The sequence below is a fragment of the Lagenorhynchus albirostris genome, chromosome 8 (genome assembly GCF_949774975.1).
Source record: "Lagenorhynchus albirostris chromosome 8, mLagAlb1.1, whole genome shotgun sequence".
Taxonomy (NCBI): Eukaryota; Metazoa; Chordata; class Mammalia; order Artiodactyla; family Delphinidae; genus Lagenorhynchus; species Lagenorhynchus albirostris.
The window spans coordinates 48,388,421-48,410,589 of NC_083102.1; the positions used below are offsets into that span (position 1 = coordinate 48,388,421).

At 39.7% G+C, this 22,169-nt stretch overlaps 1 long non-coding RNA gene across 2 annotated transcripts in view; it reads right to left on the bottom strand.

The window, feature by feature from the left end:
* The window catches only part of LOC132524678 (uncharacterized), a 150,289-nt gene that overhangs the window by 112,244 nt on the left and 15,876 nt on the right, over nt 1–22,169 (bottom strand). For both annotated transcript variants that reach the window (XR_009541969.1, XR_009541968.1), the window contains exon 3: nt 16,171–16,345. This is a non-coding gene — a long non-coding RNA (uncharacterized LOC132524678). The remainder of the gene's footprint in view (nt 1–16,170; nt 16,346–22,169) is intronic.

Here is a 22,169-nt window from a genome sequence, read left to right on the forward strand (position 1 = left end):
GACTGAACCAGGAAGAAACAGAAAATATGAACACTAATCACAAGTAATGAATTTGAAACCGTGATTAAAAATCTTACAAGAGGGCTTTCCTGGTGGCGCAGTGGTTGAGAGTCCACCTGCCGATGCAGGGGACATAGGTTCATGCCCTGGTCCGGGAAGATCCCACATGCCACGGAGCGGCTGGGCCCGTGAGCCATGGCCGCTGGGCCTGCGCGTCTGGAGCCTGTGCTCTGCAAGAGTAGAGGCCACAACAGTGAGAGGCCCACATACTGCAAAAAAAAAAATCTTCCAAGAAACAAAAGTCCAGGACCAGATGGCTTCACAGGTGAATTCTATCAAACTTTTAGAGAACAGTTAACACCCATCGTTCTCAAACTCTTCCAAAAAACTGCAGAGGAAGGAACACTCACAAACTCATTCTATAAGGCCACCATCACTCTGATATCAAAACCAGACAAAGATATTACAAAAAAAGAAAATTACAGACCAATATCACTGATAAATATAGATGCAAAAATCCTCAACAAAATACTAGCAAACAGAATCCAACAACACATTAAAAGCATCATACACCATGATCAAGTGGGATTTATCCCAGGGATGCAAGGATTCTTCAATATATGCAAATCAATCAATGTGATACACCATATTAACAAACTGAAGAATAAAAACCATATGATCATCTCAATAGATGCAGATAAAGCTTTTGACAAAATTCAACACCCATTTATGATAAAAAAAACTCTCCAGAAAGTGGGCATAGAGGGAACCTACCTCAACATAATAAAGGTCATATATGACAAACCCACAGCAAACATCATTCTCAATGGTGAAAAACTGAAAGCATTTCCTCTAAGGTCAGGAACAAGACAAGGATTTTGACTTTTGCCACTATTATTCAACATAGTTTTGGAAGTCCTAGCCATGGCAATCAGAGAAGAAAAAGAAATAAAAGGAATACAAATTGGAAAAGCAGAAGTAAAACTCCTCACTGTTTGTAGATGACATGATACTAAACATAGATAATCCTAAAGATGCCACCAGAAAACTACTAGGGCTAATCAATGAATTTGGTAAAGTTGCAGGATACAAAATTAATGCACAGAAATCTCTTGCATGCCTATACACTAACAATGGAAGATCAGAAAGAGAAATTAAGGAAACAATCCCATTCACCATTGCAATAAAAAGAATAAAATACCTAGGAATAATCCTACCTAAGGAGGTAAAAGACCTGTACTCAGAAAACTATAAGACACTGATGAAAGAAATCAAAGATGATACAAACAGATGGAGAGATATACCATGTTCTTGGATTGGAAGAATCAATATTGTGAAAATGACTATACTACCCAAAGCAATCTACAGGTTCAGTGCAATCTCTATCAAATTACCAATGGCATTTTTTACAGAGCTAGAACAAAAAATCTTAAAATTTGTATGGAGACACAAAAGACCCCAAATAGCCAAAGCAGTCTTTTTTATATATATATAAATTTATTTATTTTTGGCTGTGTTGGGTCTTCATTGCTGTGCGCGGGCTTTCTCTAGTTGCGGCAAGCGGGGGCTACTCTTTGTTGCAGTGCGTGGGCTTCTCACTGCAGTGGCTTCTTTTGTTGCAGAGCATAGGCACTAGGTGCGTGGGCTTCAGTAGTTGTGGCTCACAGGCTCTAGAGCACAGGCTCAGTAGTTGTGACGCACAGGCTTAGTAGCTCTGTGGCATGTGGGATCTTCCCAGACCAGGGCTCAAACACGTGTCCCCTGCATTGGCAGGCAGATTCTTAACCACTGCGCCACCAGGGAAGCCCAACCAAAGCAATCTTGAGGGAAAAAAAACAGAGCTGGAGGAATCAGACTCCCTGACTTCAGACTATACTACAAAGCTACAGTAATAAAAACATTATGGTACTGGCACAAAAATAGAAATATAGATCAATGGAACAGGATAGAAAGCCCAGAGCTAACCCACACACCTATGATCAACTAATCTATGACAAAGGAGGCAAGGATATACAATGGAGAAAAGACAGTCTCTTCAATAAGTGGTGCTGGGAAAACTGGACAGCTACATTTAAAAGAATGAAATTAGAACACTCCCTAACACCATACCCAATAATAAACTCAAAATGGATTAAAGACCTAAATGTAAGACCGGACACTATAAAACTCTTAGAGGAAAACATAGGAAGAACACTCTTTGACATAAATCACAGCAAGATCTTTTTTGACCCACCTCCTACAATAATGGAAATAAAAACAAAAATAAACAAATGGGACCTAATGAAACTTAAAAGCTTTTGCACAGCAAAGGAAACTATAAACAAGATGAAACGACAACCCTCAGAATGGGAGAAAATATTTGCAAATGAAGCAACTGACAAAGGATTAATCTCCAAAATATATAAACAGCTCATGCAGCTCAATATTAAAAAGACAACCCTATCAATAAATGGGCAGAAGACCTAAATAGACATTTCTCCAAAGACATACAGGTAGCCAAGAGGCACATGAAAAGCTGCTCAACATCACTAATTATTAGAGAAATGCAAATCAAAACTACAATGAGGTATCACCTTATACCAGTTAGAATGGGCATCATCAGAAAATCTACACACAACAAATGCTGGAGAGGGTGTGCAGAAAAGGGAACCCTCTTGCACTGTTGGTGGGAATGTAAATTGATGCAGCCACTATGGAGAACAGTATGGAGGTTCCTTAAAAAACTACAAATAGAATTTCCATATGACCCAGCAATCCCACTACTGGGCATATACCCTGAGAAAACCATAATTCAAAAAGAGTTATGTACCAAAATGTTCATTGCAGCTCTATTTACAATAGCCCAGAGATGGAAACAACCTAAGTGCCCATCATCGGATGAATGGATAAAGAAGATGTGGCACATATATACAATGGAATATTACTCAGCCATAAAAAGAAACGAAATTGAGCTATTTGTAATGAGGTGGATAGACCTAGAGTCTGTCATACAGAGTGAAGTAAGTCAGAAAGAGAAAGACAAATACCGTATGCTAACACATATATATGGAATTTAAGAAAAAAAATGTCATGAAGAACCTAGGGGTAAGACAGGAATAAAGACACAGACCTACTGGAGAACGGACTTGAGGATATGGGGAGGGGGAAGGGTGAGCTGTGACAGGGCGAGAGAGAGGCATGGACATATATACACTAACAAACGTAAGGTAGATAGCTAGTGGGAAGCAGCCGCATGGCACAGGGATATTGGCTCGGTGCTTTGTGACCACCTGGAGGGGTGGGATAGGGAGGGTGGGAGGGAGGGAGACACAAGAGGGAAGAGATATGGGAACATATGTATATGTATAGCTGATTCACTTTGTTATAAAGCAGAAACTAACACACCATTGTAAAGCAATTATACCCCAATAAAGATGTTAAAAAAAAAAAAGACACATGCGCCCCAATGTTCATTGCAGCACCATTTACAATAGCCACGTCATGGATGCCACTTAAATGCCCATCAACAGATGAATGCATAAAGAAGATGTGGTACATATATAAATGGAATATTACTCAGCTATAAAAAGGAATGAAATTCGGTCATTTGTAGAGACGTGGATGGACCTAGAGACTGTCATACAGAGTGAAGTAAGTCAGAAAGAGAAAAACAAATTTCATATATTAACACTTATATGTGGAATCTAGAAAAATGGTACAAGTGAACCAGTTTACAAGGCAGAAATGGAGACACAGATGTACAGAACAAACGTATGGACACCAATGGCGGGATGAATTGGGAGATCGGGATTGACATATATACACTAATATGTATAAAATAGATAACTAATAAGAACCTGTTATATAAATAAATTAAATTTTAAAAAGTAAATTAAATGGGTGGATTTTATTATATGTAAATTATACATCAATAAAGCTGATTTAAAATTAAAAAAAGAAAAATACATTGCTGATAAACTAACTTTTAGCACATCTGGGAATATTCTGGACTGCCAGACATCACTACAGGAAAGCAATGAACTCTCATCTGCCTTTCCTCAAAATTACATAGGATTCCATACGACTAACTTCCCTGCACGTTTTCCCTTTTAAAATGGGTCCAGCATAGAATTAAGTTTGGGCCTCTGGGGAAGTGGATGCTCCGCCACAGCAGTGGGTTCCTAAGAGTGGTGCACAATCATTGTGCCTGTGAGAAGTCCACGGTCTTGACATGGGCAAGCAGAAGCCACGGGGGACAACAGAGATGTTGCTAGGGAAATAAAATAAGGAAAGACATAGGAGACAGTGAAACAACAGAATTTAATTTTTGGTCAGTCCCTCTGACCAAATAAAATAATCTGTTTTTGCTGCCTCAGTCCATGACAAACACACAGATTTTCTCATATCCACTGGCTACCAGAATCACTTTAACTGCAGAGAATCCTGTTGATTATCTACTCAGCAACCTTTCCCACTTCTTCCTTCTTATAAGAACCCTGATTTGTCTGGGTGTGCTCCCTTCTCCTGAATATTCCATGTGGCTCGGGATTGCTTTGATTAGACTAAATCAATCATACTAATCCCATGACCCTAGCTCCATCATTCTGGAGAAAGAAAGGGGTTTTTGGAAGTTGCTAGGAAAGTTCTACCTTGCTTTTAAGAAATAGCAATGGGGAAATCAGACTCTCCTGCCTGCTAGGAGTGAACTAGGGAGCACGCTGCCCCCATTGCTACTGACCACCATTGTGCAGCCGTGAGAAAAGCCAGCCAGAAGCCAAAGTCAGCACCCAGAAGAGCATGGAGGAGGAAGGACTGCAGAGAAATAGAGTCAAAACTTGGATGGAACCAAGCCTGAAGCCCACCGCCTCTGACCTTCCCATTATACAAGCCAATGTAACTCTGTATTGTTTAAGCTTGAGTTGGCCTTTCTATTCCTTGTAGCTGAAAGCACACAATGACCTTTCAAATTAGAGCCAATCTGGGATTTGGAAGAATTGGGTACTAGGCTCCAGCCTAATTATTTACTGTACAAATTATTTTGTGCAATTCCCAACTTCCCCAAACCTCAGTTTTCTCATCTGAGGAAAAATTGGACGTCATAATACCTGTCCTGTTTACTTTGGGGAAATATTACTAGGGTTGAAGAGATCAAAGATACAAAAAAGCCCTTTGAAACTTGTCATTGTTGTATACATATGAGATGCTGTTACTCTTCGTAGGTAAGTTTATAATGTGTCCAAGAAATCCACTTGTATTTTTGGATACACGTGGGTAAATAACAATGCCTTAGTTTGAGTTTCCCTATTTCTTTCTCCTTTCCCTTCCCCAGTTGTACTTAGCATCTCATAGATGTGTAGGAGGCAGTGACAGAGCTTTCCAACGTCAATTTTTCTCCCCATTCAGTATTTCCCCAAAATACCAAACAAAAGAATACAGTAAATTCTTTAAAGCATCTCATTGAAACCCCTCCTGTTCTGTGCATGGAACAGAAATCCGAGATGGAGTACTGAAGAAGATTTTCTGGGCCAGAAAGAAATTTGTCTAATCCCAGAACAGACAGAGTGTGTGGTACATTTATCCTCCTAAAAGGTAAATGAAATTGTCAAAGGCATGTAATGGATCGGCAGAATTTTAAATGGAAATTGTGTGTGTTTTCAGAAATGCACTAACTTGTGATCATTCACTGCAGAGGGAAATTAAACTGAAGTGAGGAAAAGAAAAATCTAGCCTGTGAAAAATACACAAATGCAAAAGCAAGGCACCATCAAGAATCTGGGAGACCAACTGGTCAATTAAGTACCATGTAAGATTTCCAATTTTCTTGTAGTAAATTATTTATTTAGCTCTTACATACCATCAATATATTTTACAAGTTTAATACCCAAATTATAGCTGGTCCACCCATTTATGGCTCCATAAATGAGTCCTGACTTAACCAATGTGAATTCTTATTCCTGGCAGTATCAGATTTAGATTGGATTTGGATCTATTGCTTTTATCCTTATCAGATATTTCGAGGCTGATATTTTATTGCTATATTTAAAATGGAAAGTGCTTTAAAATAGACTCGGGAGGGAGCACAACTGATTCCTGCCCCGATATGTCATTTCCTGACTTACCATCCTACTATAATCTAGGTTAAAGGGGTGGAAGTCCACAGAGGATCCTTCTCCACTGAAGATTTCCCCCACACACAGAGAATTTTCCTGGAGGAAAGTGAGTGATTATAAAAAGAATGACTTTAATCTTAAGTAAGAGTAGCTGGAGCTTTCAGTAGTAAAACTGACAGGCAATTTCTATGCCTATATACTTTGTAAGTCAAATGAATAATAAAGAATATAAATGAAATACATCTAGCCGTTTCTTAAGTGTTAAAGTGTATATGGTGCTCAATTGCCAAGGCTTGTTTTTCAAGGGCTAAATTTTGTAAAATATGTAGACCCAACCAATAAATTAACAGCAGAAGAGAAGACTAACAAATCAAACCTAGGGAACAGCTTCCACTTACAGTTATAAAAAGTATTACAGCTCTGAGATGAGTAAGTCCCACAGTTACAAATATGAAAATACATTCAAGAGATGATTCATGGGCTTCCCTGGTGGCACAGTGGTTAAGAGTCCGCCTGCCGATGTAGGGGACACGGGTTCGTGCCCCGGTCCGGGAAGATCCCACATGCCGCAGAGCGGCTGGGCCCGTGAGCCATGGCTGCTGAGCCTGCGTGTCCGGAGCCTGTGCTCCGCAACGGGAGAGGCCACAACAGTGAGAGGCCCGCGTACTGCAGAAAAAAAAAAAAAAAAAGAGATGATTCATGATGCCCCAAATTATACTAATATCTGATAGTGGTTTTAGGCCTTTGAAAAAAAAGCACCCAAATGATTTTTTTTTACCCTTTTTATATTACTTAAAAACTGTTTACATTGCTATTGTTCTTTTAAAATTTTTTATAGAAAGTTTTTAATGACCCATAATATAAACTTGAACATGAGGTTCACTGGAAGCAGCTCAGCTCTGGGGAAAGAACAGAGGGACTTGAGCTCTTAGCCCTTGCATCAGCCCAAGGAGACACCAAGTACAAACTACTCCTCAGGGCTCATGCTTTCACTTGAAAAATGGGCCCATCTCATAGAAATAGAGCAGGGCAAAGTGATCTGGAGGAGAAACATGGTATTCTGTATTAAGAAATTATTAAGAAAAAAGAAGGAATCGTCAAAGTACGCAGAGTCATTTTGAAAAACTATGTAGCCCCACCAGCCCCAGCACTGCACCTGCACACCTTCCTTTAGGCCAGCTACACAAATGAAAGTGTGGCATTCCTCGTTCAAAAATCAGGAGGAACTACAGGTGCTAAACTGCAATGTTTTTTCCTGCCTTTCTCAGTCTTTCAACGTGTCATGGTATGTTCTTATTTGCCACATGCAGTACTAAATAAAGAAAAATTAAAAATCTAAATTTTAGCATGAATTTTACTGTTTATCTTTATAACGTGCAATGCCAGTTTTACATGAAAATATAAGAGCATTGAACGTATATGTGGAATCACCAAAATTACACAATTCATGTTTTGTACTTCATCCATGCATATGTATTTTGTTCTTATCAAAAACAGTGAAAATGTTGCACAAAATGAATTCAGCTGGCTTTCTTTCCCTTTTGCATAAGTACGTGTTCTATCAGCACTTTACTTTCGGCTCTGGCTGACTGAGGAGGGTCAGACAGAAAGGAAAAGCAATTATGGTTTGCCCTATATTTCCCTTTCCTTTTACATCATCACTTTCAGGATAAATGGTAACTCTGACAAGAAAGTAACAAAGGTAAGAAAGGATAGCATTCCTTGCTCATCTGTGTTTCCTAGAACTCCACTTCTTTTTGCATTCGATGCAAATTCTGGAAAGCAAGTTTTCAAAGCCTGGCCTCTTGGGGCTTTCAGCTCCCCCGACTCAGTGACAGGCATAACAGGCTTACCTATGTACTCACTTCGAGTCTTGCTGAACTCCCACACATGGTGGGTCCACTAGAATTTTGTGCTTTTGAGGCATCACAACCCCTATATACAAATGGGGTGTAAGGAACAGCGAACTCGAATATTACGGGAATGCTCACACGCATACTCCATGCCCCATCAGATTAATATACAAAACACAAGTTCAAAAATAAAATTATTAAGAATTTCAAGATACTGACAGCAGAGCCTTAAACCAAGTGTGGGCCTCTGAGCACCAGGCCTTGCGCCATTGCACAAGTCACATACTCATGATGCCAGCTCAGCCTTCCACCAAAGCCGCACGTGGGAGGGATTCCCAGTGAGAGAGATAGTCACAAACCTCCCATAAGCCCCTGTCTACTCAGAGACTTATTGCCTGCCCAGCCCTAGCCATGCTTAGGGAAATCCCTGTAGGCAGCCTTCTCTCTTCTCCTCTTTCTCATCCTCCTGCCCCATGCATACCCATCCCAACCTGCCCCACTTATTTCCAAATTTTGAGGAAATGCAAAATAGCTCTTCTTTCAATTCAAAAGTAGGAAAACAAACTACATTCCCATTTGCTTATACCTTTCCCTTTTCTCTTAAAACAGTGCTTATGCCCCATGCAGTAGAGCAAATTTCAGTGAATGTTCACTGTTGACAAATTTTAAAAGCTAGATGGCAAAGAATAAGCATTTTCATTTATTGTATTACCTGGGCAGAACTTTAGGGGGGAAGGCAAGTTGCTTTTAACAAATCATGGACTGCTAGAAGAACTACAATTGTGCAGCCTGTGGAACAAAAACCACATTCACAGAAAGACAGACAAGATGAAAAGGCAGAGGACTATGTACCAGATCAAGGAACAAGATAAAACCCAAGAAAAACAAATAAATGAAGTGGAGATAGGCAACCTTCCAGAAAAAGAATTCAGAATAATGATAGTGAAGATAATCCAGGACCTCAGAAAAAGAATGGAGGCAAAGATCAAGAAGATGCAAGAAATGTTTAACAAAGACCTAGAAGAATTAAAGAACAAACAAACAGAGATGAACAATACAATAACTGAAATGAAAAATACACTAGAAGGAACCAATAGCAGAATAACTGGGGCAGAAGAACACATAAGTGACCTGGAAGACAGAATGGTGGAATTCACTGCTGCAGAACAGAATAAAGAATGAAAAGAAATGGAGACAGCCTAAGAGACCTCTGGGACAACATTAAACACAACAACATTCGCATTATAGGGGTCCCAGAAGGAGAAGAGAGAGAGAAAGGACCCGAGAAAATATTTGAAGCGATTATAGTCGAAAACTTCCCTAACATGGGAAAGGAAATAGCCACCCAAGTCCAGGAAGCACAGAGTCCCATACAGGATAAACCCAAGGAGAAACACGCTGAGACACACAGTAAACAAATTGGCAAATATTAAAGACAAAGAAAAATTATTGAAAGCAGCAAGGGAAAAACGACAAATAACATACAAGGGAATCCCCATAACGTTAACAGCTGATTTCTCAGCAGAAACTCTACAAGCCAGAAGGGAGTGGCAGGACATATTTAAAGTGATGAAAGGGAAGAACCTACAACCAAGATTACTCTACCCAGCAAGGATATCATTCAGATTCAATGGAGAAATTAAAAGCTTTACAGACAAGCAAAAGCTAAGAGAATTCAGCACCACCAAACCAGCTCTACAACAAATGCTAAAGGAACTTCTCTAAGTGGGAAACACAAGAGAAGAAAAGGACCTACAAAAACAAATCCAGAACAATTAAGAAAATGGTAATAGGAACATAGGTATCGATAATTACCTTAAATGTGAATGGATTAAATGCTCCAACCAAAAGACACAGGCTCGCTGAATGGATACAAAAACAAGACCCGTATATATGCTGTCTACAAGAGACCCACTTCACACCTAGGGACACATACAGACTGAAAGTGAGGGAATGGAAAAAGATATTCCATGCAAATGGAAATCAAAAGAAAGCTAGAGTAGTAGTACTCATATCAGATAAAATAGACTTTAAAATAAAGAATGTTACAAGAGACAAGTAAGGACACTCAAGGGATCAATCCAAGAAGAAGTTATAACAATTATAAATATATATGCTGTCAACATAGGAGCACCTCAACACATAAGGCAATTGCTAACAGCTATAAAAGAGGAAATCGACAGTAACAATAATAGTGGGGGACTTTAACACCTCACTTACACCAATGGACAAATCATACAAAATGAAAATAAATGAAGAAAAAAAATCATGGCCTGGAAATCACAAAATGTTTATGTACAATGCTACTTTATGTGAGTAATGAAAGAGCTCACCTAGGAAAAACTACAGGTTTTGGATGAAACTCATGTATTTCCATATCCCGTGCAACTTGGTACTTAATTCTAGAGGGGAAAAAATGACTAGGTCATGGAATAATAAGGAAATGGGAGTGAGTTTATTAAGATTTCTTAAATATTCCTGGAACATAGGCAGGTATTTGGGAACATTTTTTACTCACTGAAGAATGATGCTTGAGGGATAAAAAGACCTTTTTGCATTTTTTGTTATCTTCATTTCCCTTTCTCTTCCCAGCCTAGCATTCCTAGAGTTCCCAGGTTTATAAAATACTTAATGAAAAAACAAGATCACAGAGCTGCTTTTTTTGGTTCATGCATTTTTTTTTCTCATTTTGTACCTATATAGAAATATTTTCAGTTCAACTGTAGGAACTGGTAACTGTCTGAGTTAGAAGGGAAAAAGGTAGAAGATCTCTTCTTTTGCTTTGTGAAGCTTCAGAATGGTACCCTAACAGAGCCTGCTAACCAAGCCACTTCCCTCTGAGATTTGAGATCAAAAGAGTGAACGTTTGGGGCTTCCCTGGTGGAGCAATGGTGGAGAGCCTGCCAATGCAGGAGACATGGGTTCGTGCCCCGGTCCAGGAAGATCCCACATGCCACGGAGTGGCTGGGCCCGTGAGCCATGGCCGCTGAGCCTGCGTGTCCGGAGCCTGTGCTCCGCAACGGGAGAGGCTACAACAGTGAGAAGCCCACGTACCGCAAAAAAAAAAAAAAAAAGAGTGAACGTCCAAGTTCCCACAGATTTAAGCACCAACCTCTCAGAGACTGAATAAAAGACTACACATCCTTTTCCGAGAGTCCAGTTTTCTTCAGCACTTAACAGATTCACAAGGGTGTCCTTCTACAGAGGTCAGGAAACTCACAGGCCATCCTTTACCACATTGATAACTTGGTGGCAGCTGGGAGCACATTCCTCACTTTGTTCATAATCCCCACTAACGAGCCCTTGAATATTACCAAACTCCAACTAAAATCATTTTATTCGGCCCTATTTATGCCTTTCCTGGAACTCTAAATGGACATCACTCTTCCCTCCTGGCTGGTCAGCAGCCTGTTGTGCTCTGAAGGTGGCTGTAATTCAGAGGGAAGGAAGCCGGAGGCCCTGACAGATAAACATTTAATAATCACAGAAACGCTCTCTCTTCAGATCCATACTCTTTTCCTTCATATCTTTTGGAGCTGAATACTTTGAAATAAAAGTAGCTCCTCAAAACCTAAAATACATTCAGACTAGGCAAATCCACAGAGACAGAAAGTAGATGAGTGGTTGCCAGGGGATGGGGGAAGAGGAAATGAGGAGTTATTACTTAATGGGTAGGGGGTGTTCTTTGGGGATGATGAAAAAGTTTTGAAAACTAGAGAGAAAGTGGTGATTGTACAACACTGTGAATTCAGTGCACTGCCACTGAATCGTACACCTTGGAATGGTTAGATGTATGTTATGTGAATTGCGCCTCAATTTCTTAAAAATGTAAAACACTGTTGTCACAGGTTTCATTCACTTTTCATTCTATAGCCAATTTTCTTATGAGACAGAGTTTCAGGGATATGCTTTAAGAGAAAATTCACATCACCAAATGGGTCTAAAGAAGAGAGTTTAACAATTAGCCAATGAGTCTGTTCAATAGGTATTGTATGAGACAGAAGAGTGTTTTTTCTCAACTAGCTAAAAAGACTTCCTCTCATTTTCCCTAGGTAGACAGTGAATATATCTCTCTCTAGATGAGGTTTCCTCACAAAGCAAGAACCACATAAATTAGGATGGAGGTGCCAGAAGTAGGAGCACTGTTGTATGCCAGGAGCTTCCTTGCTCAAAGTTCATGTGTAAACGGCTTTGGTTGTTGAGGGAACACCTCTGTTGGCCAGAATGACAGGGCCCAGTATGATGCCCAGTTGTCCATCCTCCAATGACTGACCCGCTTACTTGTCCAACTTCAAAGGATCAGGCAACAGACATGAGTGATACCCTTCATCCCTTCAGTGTGAGTTGGGTCCACCAGACCCACAGTGCTCGACTTGTAATGCAGGTGCTGCATGAAGCGGTAATTAAAGAAATGTAGAAGTCACACATGCCAGACTAGTATATAATCCAGCCCTGACGGGGGCTTAAATATACCTATTTATGAATGTTCCATCCTGTCAAATGCATGCAAAGCAGAACTGCTAAGGTATGAGCTAATTGACTTGATCGATGTTTCTAGTTTTCTCCAAAACTTTACTTTTAAGAAAATAGCCAAAGCTTGTCTATGTCTTAAAAGTGTATGTTCAGTTAGACTCTTTCATCACACCACACCAATTGTGACAGATGTATAACCCCAGCTGGCTTGGTGCCCTAATTGCGTGAGCTTCTGAGGCGCCATAAACCCCTATTTACTAACTCATGACAGCCCAGCTGCTAAGTCCATTCTAAGGTTTAGATTTGCCTGGTATATAGTTAGAGCTGAATTGTTGGTTTGTTTTCCAGTAAAAACATATTGCATACAATAAAATTCAGAAAACTTGTCAGCACTTTTTGTAATATTATAGATGCATAGAACCAAAGAGACTGTAGAGAGTTTATATTCTAAACGTCCTCATTTTAGAAATGAAGCACAGAGAGATTAAGTGACTTCTCCAGATCCTAGTGGGTTAGTGATGGTGTCAGACTAGAAGCCAGGCCTCTGATCCCACTTCATTGGTTGTGATCCACCACTCTGCCCTTCTTCACTTAAGAAGCTCTGAAGACAAGGGATAATGCAATTCTAGAAATATACCATGATATCATATTTTAAATTGTTTTTCCACACAGAGTATAATAATAATAATAAAAAAAACCCACAACAGTACCTCAGAAATCTGCATCACGTCTCACACATGCCTCTCCCTGGCATTAGGCAAACCCAGCAGGCCGGGGCCTTGTTGAAACCTTAAAACAAACCAGGCCAATTCTGAAGTCTAGACAGGCCCCAGACAGGGTTTCCCGAAGCTTTGAAATGCGATTTTAGAACTGGGTAATTTAGAGGCAATTTAACCCAGAAACCAAACTGACATTCAGACATTTATTTTTAAAACATTTTTAAAGCATCTACTCACCCCTTTAAAACACAATTTAGTGCTTTACTTGGAGCATACCAACTAGAATTGCAATGATTAAGGTTCGGATTCACTAACTCTTAGTAAGTTCTAAACACAGAAGGTGCCGCCTCCTTCCTAGTGCACTTACCCAGGATCCAGGAGAAACTTGCTTTGTCAAAAAAGATTCTAAAAATCATGTTCAAGTTTTACATTGCTTCTGCAGCAGTAGAGGGTTATACTTTTAGGTTATATTTACTCAAGAGTCCCAGAAACAGTTTCGACTATAACTTTTGTTCAAGGCAGCCGAATTCTTCACCTATGTAGAAGCATCATTGCTGCAGAACTTGGTCTTGCAGCTAGTGGGTACTTAAAATTTTTTTTTTAAGTGAAAAGTGAGTGCTCTCCAGATTTCTCTGTTCTAGGGGGCATAGACTGAGCTGTAGTCTTCTTTTCTATAAAGCAACCAGGAGCCACAATTAAGAAGATGCCAGAAATCCTATCACACTCTAAATGCTGCATATTAAGTGGAATTCTCAGTATGTGGAGAAGCAATAGTTTTTATTTCAGATTCCTTTTCCTTTCAGGATCCTGCTCAACATCAGGATAATTTTACTTTTCAATAAATGACAGTGTTGGATGGGAAAGGTTGGCCAAAGGTATCTGAGAGAACCAGAACATGCTGTGTCACAAATGAGAGTAAATAGGTGGTTCTTAAAGTTTAGGTCTTGAGAAAGAACAGTTACTCTCTCAACAATGTGTGATTCTTATTAATCACCTTAAAATATAACTGTAGGAAATAGGATCAAAATGTGATGGCTCTGCAATCTCTGGGTTCCTTCTTTTAATTCTTATTAGTCATTTTAAATTCAGCTTTTTAAGTCTTAGCCCAATTGCCCTTTGGGAACAATAAAGTGGCAATTAGGTAAGACAAAGGCATGGAATAGACACTATTACTTATTGCCATAGTAAAAGAAAAAAGATGGGTCTATGAACCTATCAAGAAAACCTGCAAAATGGAATGGGCTGCTGGACCTTATAAAAAATGTATCCAAATATTTGCAGAATGTATTTTTGGCTACCTCCCTACAGAGATATTAAACAATTTTCTTTTACTGGAGAATTTACTACCATTACATTTTATATTAATCTGGCAACTTTGATCAGGCAATCATCATTTATTTGCCTAAATTACCAGTCCCTTAATACTTCATCGGCAAAGAGGAATATTTCATATAACATGAGGCAAAGCCTCTAATTACTATTAGATCAAAATTTAAAGTAACTTCAACAGGTATTGTAATTTTGACCAATTGCGTTACTAATTTGGAGAATCAATTATCTCCCAGACCTCTTCAATTTGCTGCCTCGTTTAACTGGCAGTGGCTGTCCAACTACACATCTGGCATAGTCATAATATTTGCATCTGCATATAGTCAACCAATCAGCCAACTGAGCCTGGTTATCAGGTAACAGTTGTGTAGATTTGAAGACTATGATATATTTGTGTATCAAATTATTCACAAGCTTGTCTCCTTCCTCCACCATTCAACTTAAAATTTTAAAAATTTAAAGCAACTTATTCACATAATTTTTCGTGTCCCTCCTTTGTCTACTCCAATTTCAAAAGACAATCTCAAAAAGAAAACCAAAACACAAAGGGAACAACCTTCTTGTGGCAAAAACCAGAAAATTAAATATCATCCAATGCTTTAAGGTGAAACTAGTACAATCCAGTACTACCAATCACAACGTAAATTTGAAACCTTTGAAAAGCAACAGGGCCACAGGAGTCATAAAATGTCCATGCTCTTTGATCCTGTAAGACCATGTCTAGAGTTTTACCCTGGGGAAATAATGCCATAGAAATCTACATTCCAAAGATGTTCTTTCCAATGCTGACTTTAACAGTAACAAACAACAACAACCATAAAAACATAAACAAAAACTGAAACCAAAAAAGTCTGCATATACGGAAATATTTAAATAACTCATGTCAAAAAATAAAACATGTAGCCATTCAACATGGAAACTACTGACTGTGCAGAAATATGGAGAATGTCTATGGTATTAAGTGAACTAAGTAAACTATAAAATGAGATGATTGCAACAATGTACAGATGAGTGCCCATATTCCTCCTATAAATCAGAAGAAGAGTAAGTGCTATAATCCCTAACAGCAACACCAAAATGCTTTGCAACCTAAAGAGGAGGAGCTATCACACCCATTTGGGAGACTGTGGAGATGGCATGTGAAACTTGCATTCAAGGGTTGCAGAAAATTGAGAAGGGGTTACTGTGGAGGGGAAAGTTCAGCGCCAGGGAAAAGATGTGCCACATCTGGGCACCATCAGGGATTCCATTTGGCTGCCTTGGGGGCATGTAAATAGGAAAGGTGACACATTTTCCTGGAAGGAGAGGCCAGCATCTTACTGTGGAGGGCTGAAGGTTAAGGTTTCTTTCTGAAAGCAGTGAGGGAAGCTGAGCATTTTAGAAAAGAGGGAGGTTGCATGCTATTGGCAGACTGAGAATTGGGGGAACTGGGTTTGAATCTTGCCTCTGTCATGTGGTAACTTTGTGGCCTTGGGCAAGTTCCTTAAGGACTCTAAGGAACTGATTTCCTCATCTCTGCAATGGTAGTCATACCTACTTATTAGGTGATTGTGGGAATTAAAGACAGTATCTATAAAGTACCTGGTACCTAACAGGTACTGCATAGATCGTACTTGTTGTTGTTATCAATAAGACTAATCTGATATGAGGAAGCAGCATGGATGAGAGTAAGGAGAAGATGCAGTGAGAACCACTTTTGGTACTTACTCTGCTGGACCACCACAAGATGAAATGGTGTCTGAAGAAAGGTGATGTCTGCAGTAAACAGAAAGATGGCGCAGAGTCAAGAAACACCACGGAGGAAGAATCCATAGGGCTGGGTCAGGATGAATCCAGGTTTGGTGGGTATGAAGTTCATATAATCAAGAAGCTTATATGATTCCTTTATAAAGAAAAACAATAAAGTATTAAGTATAAAAGTGAATATCTATTTAGAATGAGAAAAGAAATCATGAATTACAAAATCGAGAAAAAAAACAACATATTTTTAAAAATGAACTGCCTGACAAACCTCTATAATTCTTATTTCTGTACATTTTTGGCTATACACTCCTTGATTGCTTCTTCATATAGCCAATATTTTATAATACCATTTTCTATGGAGAGAATAGGAAGATAACTTAGTCTCTCCTCTAGCATCGGTGACCAAAATTCGTTTTCTATTATTGATAGTTGAGAAAAGTTTCTTTGGACTCACAACTCGTTATTGGTGATGTCATGTAAATTTTTAGGATTCTTTAAAGTTGAAAAACATTTCTATTAAATTTATTTTGTGTGTAAGTTGTTAGAGACAGACTTAATATTTATAGACCTGCTACCAATTTGTACCATACAAACAGAGGCTGATAAACTCTATTTTTCACTATTCCCATTGCAAAAGAAAAAAATGTATGGTGGATTCATAATTGTATACACTGCATTTTAGAGTACATTCTTGATAGGAAAGAACTATTCTGTTGACCAGGCGTTGATGAGGAGCGAATCGTCTGCTTACAACTTTACATGCCTGGGAACTGAAAGAACTTTCCATAGCCCAACTTCTGGTTCCACACACTCATGTCTTGTTTCTTCTCCCCACCCGCACTGCATGATGCACTGCTGGCCTTGCTTCTTTACATTATGAGACCAAAGATTCAGCACAGTGGACAGTAGGAATATACTGGAAGGTGTTCCCTACATTGGAACAACTAGCACTAACTAAATATAAACAGAAGTACCTCCAGAACACATAAATATGTCCCATTAAACCCAAATAAATGTATCCCCAAACTCATTCGACGTCCCTTTTGCCCAGTCTCCAAGCTGGCACCTGACAAGAGGGCAAGTGTGGCCGAGGAGAGGTCACGGTGGAAAGAGACAGCAGCCGAAATATTTTATTTCCCCCAATTTTACAAAAACATATGGCCTTTACAAAAACACAGTGCTGTGCCGCTGCCAGAGCCCTGGAAAAGACCTGTGCACAAGAGCAGCCCTGACGTAAGCTTCATCTGCTTCATGGTAAATGTCTCTTCCAGCAATGACTGAATATTGTAAGTGGACACAGAAGCAGGAAGTAAGGTTATGAGCACCAGTGAGGGGAAAAATTATGGTGCCATTAAGGCGAGAAAGAAAATCGAGATGAAAGTGATGGGGTTAGTTTTGTTGTGCTGTAGAATGGTTAGGGGAAAATATAATAGCAAGTTTTATTTTAACTATGGTGAGTTTAAGATGCTGTGGGACCTCCAAGTAGACATGTCAAGGTGGTAAAATTACTTAAAGAGGGTCTAAAATCAGAGATTCTCTGAGTAACTGAAAATATTCCTCTGACTTCTCAACCTGCACCTACAATATTTGTTTCCATTTTTGACTCTTCCATTAATTCCTGACTTGGACATTCTACCTTTTACTGAAAGCAAATGTTCTTGTACTGATAGTTTCGGAACAACAACAACAAAAACCCATAGCCTGAGATGACAGTTGTGGTAAGGAACTTGAAATACAGCTTCAGTAAAATTGCAAAGTCCTACTTTCTATCCTCTGTCTTAAATAATTCACGGAGACTTCAGTGTTTTTAAAAGAGTCCTATGACACAGAACCAGCAGGAATCTCAATTTACTGTTCTCTTTCTGCCAATTCCCCTAGCTTGGAATAAAAATAAAAGAGATGATAGATAGTTCACTTATTACCTTGGTCTTCATTTAGACCATTTTGTCTACAGTGCACACAGAGTAATCAGAGGATGAATCAACAGTGAGAGCCATTGTGGCTACTGTACACGACTGTAAATTCACGCTCATTGAGGCTGATGTTGCTTGACAGTCTATTTTTCATGTATATTACTTCTTCTATCTGAGTCCTTGTCTATTGATAGTTAACGCATCTTCTGTTATTGTTCCTTGTAGCAATTGTGGTTATCCGGTAACAACAGAATGATATAAGAAATTAAATATTAATAGGCAATTTATAAAAGAGCTGAAATTTTACATTCCAGTAGATAAAAGTGAAAAATGGAACATGTAAAAGGCAATAAGAATCAGAAGGCTGTTTCTCACTAAATGTGTAAATCAGAAGCTCTCTGAATCCTTTTAGTGTTGTCTAAGGATTAACAGAAGTTAAAACCTTAATGTCTCCAACGGTAACTGGAGGGTACCAGCTGGCATGAAAAGAAAAATGTAAGACAATCTTTGTTTTACCCTTTGGGAAGAAAAACTCAAGTAACTGGACTGATTTCAACTGACAAGACAACAAAACAAGTAATTTGGGGAGAAAAAATGATCTGAACCAACTCTAAACAAATCATTCTTATACGACCTGATAATACTCATTTTAAAAACCTTTTCTCTTCCTTTTCATTGTTCATTTCTGGTGGAGGCACGTGTCTCATCGTTCTTGGATTTATCTGGATTGTAGATCTGTAGTTTTACAATGTAGAGAGAAATCTATTGTCAGAAAATTCTGGCTTAACTAGATTTAAGATCCTAATCTTGTCCACAAAGCCTGTTCTCATGGACTTGGCTTTCCTTCAGGAAAAACTGATGATTAGTCCTCCTCTGTGCCAGCCACTGGCCATGCAAGGTGATGAGGGCCTGAGGTGGCAGTCGTAGGACGGAAGAGATGGATGGTAAGCGGTCCAGTTACTATTGCTAAGTTATAGTTTACCCCAAAACTTTGTGGCTAAAAACAACAAGTTTTTTTTTTACAGTTTATTTTTTAAATATTTCTCTTTTTGAAAATTTTTATTGGAGTATAATTGATTTACAATGTTGTGTTAATTTCAGGTGTATAGCTAAGTGAATCAGCTATACATATACATATACCCACTCTTTTTTAGATTCTTTTCCCATATAGGTCACCACAGAGCATTGAGCAGAGTTCCCTGTGCTGCATGGTAGGTCCTTACTAGTTACCTATTTTATATACAGTAGTGTGTATAATCTCCCAATCTCCCAATTTATCTCTCCCCTCCCCTGGCTTACCCCCAGTAAACATGTTTTGTTTTCTGCATCTGTAACTCTATTTCTGTTTTGTAGATAAGTTCACTTGAACCCTCTTTTCAGATTCCTAAAAACAACAACAATTATTTTATCAACTCTCATGGTTTCTGTGGGTCAGAATTTGGGAAGGGCTTGCCAGGCAGTTTATCTACTCAGAGGCTTATCATAGTTGTAGTCAGATGGTGGCTGGAACCTCAGAAGTGGAAGGGCAGAGTAGGTGAGAGCTAGCCAAGCATCCCTGTCTCTTCCTGTCCCAGGGCCTCTCTATGCAATTCCTTCACATGTGCTAGTTTGGGCTTCCCCACAGCATGAAGGCCTTTTGCTGATGAGTTCCAAGGAGGAAACCACCAAAGCTGAGCCACCTTTTATGGATTAGCCTTGGGTCACACGGTGTCACTTTCACACTCTACTGGTCAGAACAGTCACAGAAGTCTAGTTTCAAGTGGAAGAGACATAGACTCACCTGTCAATGGGAGAAATATCAAAGAACTTGGGGATCTATTTTCAAACCAAGTAAGGAATTTGAATTGACAGAGCTTAGTGACTGACTGGATGTAGGGAGTGAGGAATATGGAGTGGAAGATGACTCCAAAATCAGTCACCTGGTATCTTAGTCTGTTTGGACTGCTATAACAAAAATACCATAGACTGGATGACTGAAACAACAAACATTTATTTCTCACAGTTCTGGAGGCTGGGAAGTCTGAGATAAAGGTTCTGGAAGATTCAGTGTCTGGTGACAGCCTGCTTCTCGTTGTGTCCGCACATGGCAAAAGAAAAGAGAGCTCTCTGGGGTCTCTCTCTCTCTCTTTTTTTTTTTTCAGATTTATTTTATTTACTTATTTTTGGCTGTGTTGGGTCTTCGTTGCTGCGCTTGGGCTTTCTCTAGTTGTGGCAAGCTACTCTTCATTGCAGTGCGTGGGCTTCTCATTGCAGTGGCTTCTCTTGTTGTGGAGCACGGACTCTAGGAGTGCAGGCTTCAGTAGTTGTGGCACGTGGGCTCAGTAGTTGTGGTTTGCGGGCTCTAGAGCGCAGGCTCAGTAGTTGTGGTGCATGGGCTTAGTTGCTTTGTGGCATGTGGGATCTTCCCAGACCAGGGCTCAAACCCATGTCCCCTGAGTGAGCAGGCGGATTCTTAACCACTGTGCCACCAGGGAAGTCCCCATGCAGTCTCTTTTATAAGGGCACTAATTCCATTCATGAGGGCTCCATCCTCATGACTTAATCACTTCCTGAAGGCCCCGACTCCTAACACCATCACATTGGGGGTTAGGATTTCAACATATAAATTGGGGGGAGGTGGTACAAAAACATTCAATTTCTAACCTCTGGGTCAGTGAGAATGTTACCAATCAAGTTATGAAATTCAGGAGGAAGAACATGTTTGATGAAAAAAAGGTAGATTTAAGGTGGACATGCTGAAGCAAAGATGACCAGCAAGACAGAAAGTTATGTCAAGACCCCAGGAGAAAGTTGGAGCTAGAGGCAGAAATCCGGGAGTGACTGGTACATAAGGAGGCCATCGGTTTGAATAGAAGTTCCCAGGGAGAGTGCACAGACAGAGGGAATTAAATGTTGAGGCCATTTGAGTGTCCCCAGGCACCAACTAGACTAGACCTACCCTTAGCAGAAGTAAACATGGCTGACTCCACATGCGTCCCTTGTTAGGTGAGTGGATATTGAGTAGGGCTGGCCACTGGGGGGCCAGGGTGGGGTGGGGAGCATCATCATTGGTGGTGGAGGATTGCACTAGGGCTGTCTGATCCCAAGACCCATGCTCTTCCCTGTACTAGACCACCTCCCTACTTTCTGTGTATTCCCTTTTCACTGGAACATTCAATAGTCTTCACCCACTTGCTGCTTGTCAACTGCTCTCCTCTGCAGCCCTTGGTTCCTTTCTCTTTTGGTAAGGTCTAGACTAAGGCTGATTCTCAGTTCTGCCCATCTGACAGATGAACACAGACAACTCGTACTTTCCTAAGTCTTTCCCAGTGGCTTGTACTATGCTTTTGAACTCAAATATCCACCTCTTCTCCCTCCAGAAAAAGAAAGAGAAGCTCTTCTAGGTTTCTCTTGACTTTCATTGTTCTTTTTTCAAATAATTAGGGCTAAATCAATTAAATGAAGATTGAATTTGATTTTTCCAGATCTTCATCAAACCACTTGATATTTTCTACCTATTGCTGAACCCTGTACAAAAGCCAGGTCCTCTGGCTCCTGGATCTTAGTGGAGCTCTAAAGATTAACTGGAAAACATAAGGTTTCTTAAGCACAGATGTGGGCTTATTTGATTATCTTAATCACCTTGTGAAAGAGATAAGCAAAACAGGTATTATTCTTATTCCTATGGAGGCTGGGACAGTTCAAGTGACTTGCCCCCCCAGAACACTGCTGCTAAAGGAGGGTAGCCCAAACGCAAACCAGGTCTCCTGCCACGACACCATGATGCACTGCTTCTACTGGGCCTGCTCTATATGACTTCCATTATAGTGAAACATTTGGAATAACTGATAGGTGACAGAATTGTTCGTAATGGAAATAGACATTCTAAAGAATCAATACTAAATCAAGAGGATATCAGGTGGATGGTATTTTGATCATGGTCTCCTTGAAGGTGTTCATTTGTAGGGTTCTTTTTGTTTTTTTTAGTTACATTTACACCTTAGTTACTATAATTTTCCTAGGATGACAGGGTCCTGGGGCATTTCTCTGGAATAACACCTTATTAATCAC